We start from the raw sequence: 6,000 nt of genomic DNA on the forward strand, positions 1-6,000 counted from the left end.
TGGCAGGTCCTTACAGAAACAGCATGAGCAGCACAGCTGCAAACTATCCTCATGTGGAGGAAGGCTAGGAAGGGTAGTGAGAGACCAGCTGGCTGAATCACGGTCTCTTTACTGACTCTAACACAAGAAGGAAGCATAAGGAAATTGGAAACTAGGTCAAATTACTAAGGGTGAATATAAAAAGCTAATAGAGGCAAATAAGAAGTCTCTATTACAAGGTTATAAGGTTACAAAGACCACTCTGGAAATGAACAAAAATTGGATGTGTATAAACCACACCAGAAGGAAAAAAGATTGTACTTGCCTCACCCTGTCCCTTGATTATTTTTTCTCTTGTTCTGAAATATTTAGTGAACTTACTTTTTTACCTCCTCATATCCCTGCCTTTTTAAAAAAGGAACATTTCCAGCCATATCACTATATTTGTTTGGGAGCAGTGGAACAGGCCTTCAGCACAATGAAGGGGGGAAAAGAAAAATGACAAAAGCATGGAGAAAAAACAGGATTCTTAGCTGAAATTCCCATAGGAAGTCAGGTTATTTATATTAAGGAATACAGAAGCAGTGCTCCTTTATAATCTACCCTCTGAAGGGGTGAAGCTGACAACATTGACCCCTACTCAAAATTCCTGGTTCCCCAGACCAAAATAGGCATCTGACATGCAAACATATTAGAGCAGCTTAAAACTCCTAACTATAACAAAAGCCTCAAGTGGATGGAGCCTCTGCTAGAGCATGCTCCCAAGGTAAATACGCATGTAACAGAAGAGTTGGGAAAAGTCATGCTGTGAGGAACTTCTGTCTCAGTTGAACTGTGACAAAGAGACCCCTTTCTCAGAGAGCAAATTTTAGGGTTTCTTAGCCCTACTGCCCAGCTCTCTGGGTGACCAACTGCATCACCTGGCCCATAAAGGGAATTTAACTGAGACCAAATTTAATCTTTCCAGAAATCGGCTCTGGGCCTTCCTACCTGTCATCTGTGGCTTCCTTGGTAGCTTTCATCCTCTGCCCAGTTATTCTGCTTTTGCTCAATCCTTTACTGTATCCTTTTTTTCTCCTACCTTGTGTTTATCACCCTTTCCCCACTGCAGTGACTCTCCCCCATGTCATGCCTGCTTGTCTCATTATCTCTGTCTCTCCTTGTATTGGTCTCTCCTAGACGTGTCTTTTTTTCCCCACCATTTCATATATTTTCTTCTTTCCTCCTTCACCTTAAGTACAGCTTGCTCTTCTTTTTTTTTTTCTAGGCAGGTGCTCGACAGGTGAAGAAAGGTTCTGCGGTAAAAGTTCACGCACTGTGAAGAGAGGATTGATTCTTCCCAGTACAGCTGTGTAATAATCACCTCAGAGCTTTTAAATTCCAGCCCAGGGGAAGACTTCAGCCCATGCCTCATACCAGTCCTTGTTCAGCAATAGGGCATGTCCTGAACCTCAAGCACATATATTTGAAGTCAACGTAAAGGCTCACACCCTACACATTAATGATGTTTCAAAATCTTTCCTGTTTCCTCCATTATCAGGCCACTATTTTCAGTGCTCTGAATGGAAAGTGCATTTTACTGAACCTTGAGTTATTTCTAAGTGTCTGTGTAAAATAATCTATTTGTGCCATTTATTTGAAGAATTTGGGGACTGAGAAAGTATTTTAAGCTATTTTCACATCAATGACAATGAAACTGAAGCAGAACCTGTGATCTGCAGATCTTGTCTTGTTTTTGTTCTGATTTTTATTTTAATCAGAATATATAAAATGCTTGCAAGTGCAAGCTAAGAGTTACAATGGAAGTTGGATCACTTTCTTCAAGTGTTTAGAGATTCTAAATATGTCTCTCTAGTAGCACATGCTAAAACATTGTCATATGTTTCTTGATTGCTCTTCTACCTAATGTGGGGAAGGGAATAGAATTGTCATCGGGTTAGTCAAGCACCCTGGTAATGGAACCTGAAAATGGAACAATGATTTGAACTGGGGTAAGTGATCTTCTAAATGCACCCTAGCCTGCTCCTTGAAACACCTTCTTCTTTGCTCATCATTAGAGACTTGCAGGTATGTGAATGCATGTGTATCTATAAAATACAGATGGTTTATGGAGACCGGTATTCACTTATACTTTCATTTTATACAGATATGATGAAGCTATTCATGTTATTCTTGGCTACAATAATAAAGCTGTCCAAAATAATAATAATAATAAAAAAAAGGTTAGGAAAAAAGAGTAAAAAGGGAGAGAGGTACCTGATGACCCACTGGTGATCTGATTGATGCTCTTGGCTAAAATCAGAAGATGAAAGAAAAAGCATAAAGCTGTTTCTTCACTTGTTAGGGGCTACATAACAGGAGGTTGCAAAAAAATGGAAACAAAACTGGCCCCAAGCACAAAAGCTGGTTAGGAGGTGTATGGAAAGCATTAATTATGGAAAAGCAAACAGATGCAAAACTCTGCTTCTTAAGAGACTGTCTTGCAACCTTTTTATGTCATTATAAGTTTGAGGAAGAAAAACAATTCACAGTTAAAACAAATACAAAATAGGAAACATGATACTGTTACTTGAGTTCATACTTGTTGTATTACAAGGACAAGACACGCTAATAATCTATTGTTTGAAGGACCCTGGTCACATGCTTTCATATAACTTCCTCATTTATATATTGCTCTGGAATTGTTTGGTCATGTTATGAATTCCATTAAAAAATCTTAAAATAGTACAATTTTGAAAATTACTACAAAACATGAAAAAAATCAAACCCAAATTGTCAGCATGGATTTTAATTCTTAGACTTTTTTGCTTTCACATCCTTTTTTCCTATTTAAATATATTTGGATCCTGATCAGGGCTTGCTTTTCCTTGTTTTGGCAAAGCACTTATTAATATTAGAGAAAGAAAGAATCTATAAATTGCTGTTATAATAATAAAGGAGTAAGTTGCTCCATCTGATGCAGGGTCCTAGTTGTCTTCTTGGGGCCTCCATCAGATGAAACAACTCACTTTAGATACTGTGTTTATTAAAGTAGGACTAATACTGAATTAAAGTTCAATGTTACGCGATACATTAAACATACGTTTTAAAAAGTAGTCTCTGTTTCTAAAGGGCTAGGACAGACAAAGGGTAGGCCACGTTGGCAGGTGAAATGTCAGCAGCTCTGCAGCAGGACCACATGCACAACCAACCAAAGATCTTATCCCAAAGCCCTGTGGCTTAGTGCTAGGCCATTTAGCCTGTCAAGATGGCAAAATCCTGCCAAAATCTTTGGTTTTGATGTCAAAACCACCTTTTCCACTAAACTAGTGAGTTACCTTAATTTTCTGCCTTATCTTGTCCTGCCTTAAAATTGTTACTCTTCCTTAAACATATCTCCAGCATATCTTCTTTCTCCCCACTATCTAACATTTAGCTGTATTTCTTCCATACCTTACCTGGTCTAATGTATTCTTCCATTTTTTGTGCCTGTCTCTGTTGCTTCCCCTCTTACCAGTCAGCTCACTCTTGCTGTCCTCTGCCTCACCGCTTGTGGGACAGTGTGCTTTCAGCAGCATTTCTGTGCCATCTCCTCAGGTGACCCTCCGCTCCCTGAAGTCTCCAATCTCCAGCACCTCTATTAACCTTTCCAGCAAGATCGGCTTCCAGTGCCTTTTCTTCATGAAATGTGTCTTAACGAGGAAGGGGATGGGGGGGAATCTCATTTATTTCCCCCTGCTGTCAAGTCTATCACTACCTCTGTGAGCTCTCAGAGGCAGCCTGGAAACCTCTCAAAGCAGTATCATTCCCCCCACGCCTTCAGGGCTAGCTGGCTCCCTGAGAACACTTCGCTTTCATTCTTTATTCAGTTTATACATGCTCCTTATTCTTCAGATCCTCCAAACATCATAGTAATTTTCAATTTTCTTGGAAGACTCCAGGATATTGTCCTAAGCCTGAAAATATTAAAGGTTTTACACAAAACTTCAGTGAAGAACCTATGGGATTCCTTTTGTTCTTTGAAAACACTGAAAATCTAGCCTCACATTTTCCAAATTTGGGGGATTAAGTTATTTGCAATGCTATACTGTATTCTCTGGAATGCATGTCCTCAAAAATGCGTCCCATATTGTTTGTGATAGAAGAAAAGGTAAATTGAAAGGAGGATCAAATTGGTTTGTATGTGATGGAGAATTGTTACCAGATCCTTTGGAAATCACCCTGGAGTGAGGATTCTTTCCACATTCTTGTTAATCATCTTTGTCATTTTTACACCCTTTGCTAATTTCTTAGGCATGCTTTTTTCCTAACATTGATTTGCTCAAAACTTGGCCAAATGACAACATTTGCATGGGCAATTTAACCACATTATTTTAAATGAAACTTAGGATTTGCTGTCTAGCCTAATATTGTGGTAAGAGAAAAGAAGAAATATTTGAGCATCTTGTTAGTAATGGGTAAACTAATTTCAGCTCAGCTGCAGAAAGAATTCTGAAAAATCTGTTTTATTTCATGGGATTTAACGCACGGGAAGTCAGGGGCCAGATTCTCTTTCCCCAAAATGAGTCAACTATATCCAGCAGAATAATTCAGAAACTATCTGATGTAGCTGAAAGAAGAATCTGATCTTAGCATTTCAGCACTGGGTTGTGCACTGGCAGAAAAGAATGGGAATTAAAAAAAAAAGACTCAACTTGCTAACAGTCTGCATGACACAATTTTCATAAATTGTGCTAATAGAGCAATTTATAAAAATTGAGGTAATATATTAAGGAGAGCAATTTACAAAATCCATTTAGAATAATAAGCTGAGCGTTGCTGGTAATGCAGCTATATTTTCCAATAGTGTTTAGGTATAAAACAAATTGGCTGTCTGTTCTCATTCATTCTGTCTTATGTTAATACAAAATATAGACAAATGCAAATAATGAAATACTCAGATTTTTTTGTTTGTCTACAGACTGCATTGATGGTCACAACATATTCTAGAGGCATTAAACTGTGTTATGTGAAAAAAAATTCTCAGCTGGGCCATTTCTGAGGTTTTTTTGTTTGTAGGAATTACTGAAAAATGATTTTCCAAAACTGTTTAGGTTGTCAGTCAGACATGAGTCAGTATATGAGATGAATACATTAGAACTGCACTAAATCACTCTCAGCTGAACAAAATGCTTTAAAATCCATACGGAGTTTAGTTGTCCCTCCCCACACATCAATGAAGATTTAATAGCAGATGCAATCCTGAGGTTTTACATGGCTGATACTGCATAAGGATTTAATACAAATCCTTAATGGACAAAATAAATGAAAAGGCAGCAAGATGTGCTGCTTTATACTTGCTCAAGAAGGAGCAAATCTTACTCCTGGTGGAGGACTTCCCGTGAAGGATGAGCATGTTGGACTGTGTGGTAGGAGCAGCACAACATGGGGAAGTCTCAAAGGCAGCTGTGTTTGCATCCCATGTGCAGGGGAGGACTCTTTGGCTGAGCATGAAGCCGGTTAAGGAGCTGGCTCCCTGGTGTGGGCTCTCTGTGCCCTCACTGCCTGCCCTCAGCTGCCGGTACCTCTGGTGCCTTCCTATACCACTGCGCCTTGCTGTGCTGTGTGGTGTCCCTCTAGTAATGAGACCAGGCTGAGTTATCTAGCTCAGGTTAGCCAGATGATATTGCAAAGCACTGGGTGCATGCAGCTGCAGATTTGGCTGAAAAAGCCAAGAAGAGGTGGTGGTGGGGAGAACTCTGTTCACTGTTTTCATGGCACCGTTGTGCCCAGGATTCCCCCAGGGTTATGCTCAGGGTTTCCACTCGCTGAGTTCCAGAGTGCCCCAGACTTACCCCCGTGCAGGGACTGCCCACACTGGTTTAGATGAGAGGTGAGTCAGAGCTTGAAGGTGGGCTTGGATTTATGTTTAAAAAAATTCAGAGGTAGTCACAGAGTTTTCTTTCATGCTGGTTTAGTAGGGAATGGTAAACTAGGGGAAAAGGCACAGAATCACAGCGTGATTGAGGTTGGAAGGGACCTCTGGAGGTCATCTAGTCCAAC

Source organism: Apteryx mantelli, chromosome 3 (assembly GCF_036417845.1).
Source record: "Apteryx mantelli isolate bAptMan1 chromosome 3, bAptMan1.hap1, whole genome shotgun sequence".
NCBI lineage: Eukaryota > Metazoa > Chordata > Aves > Apterygiformes > Apterygidae > Apteryx > Apteryx mantelli.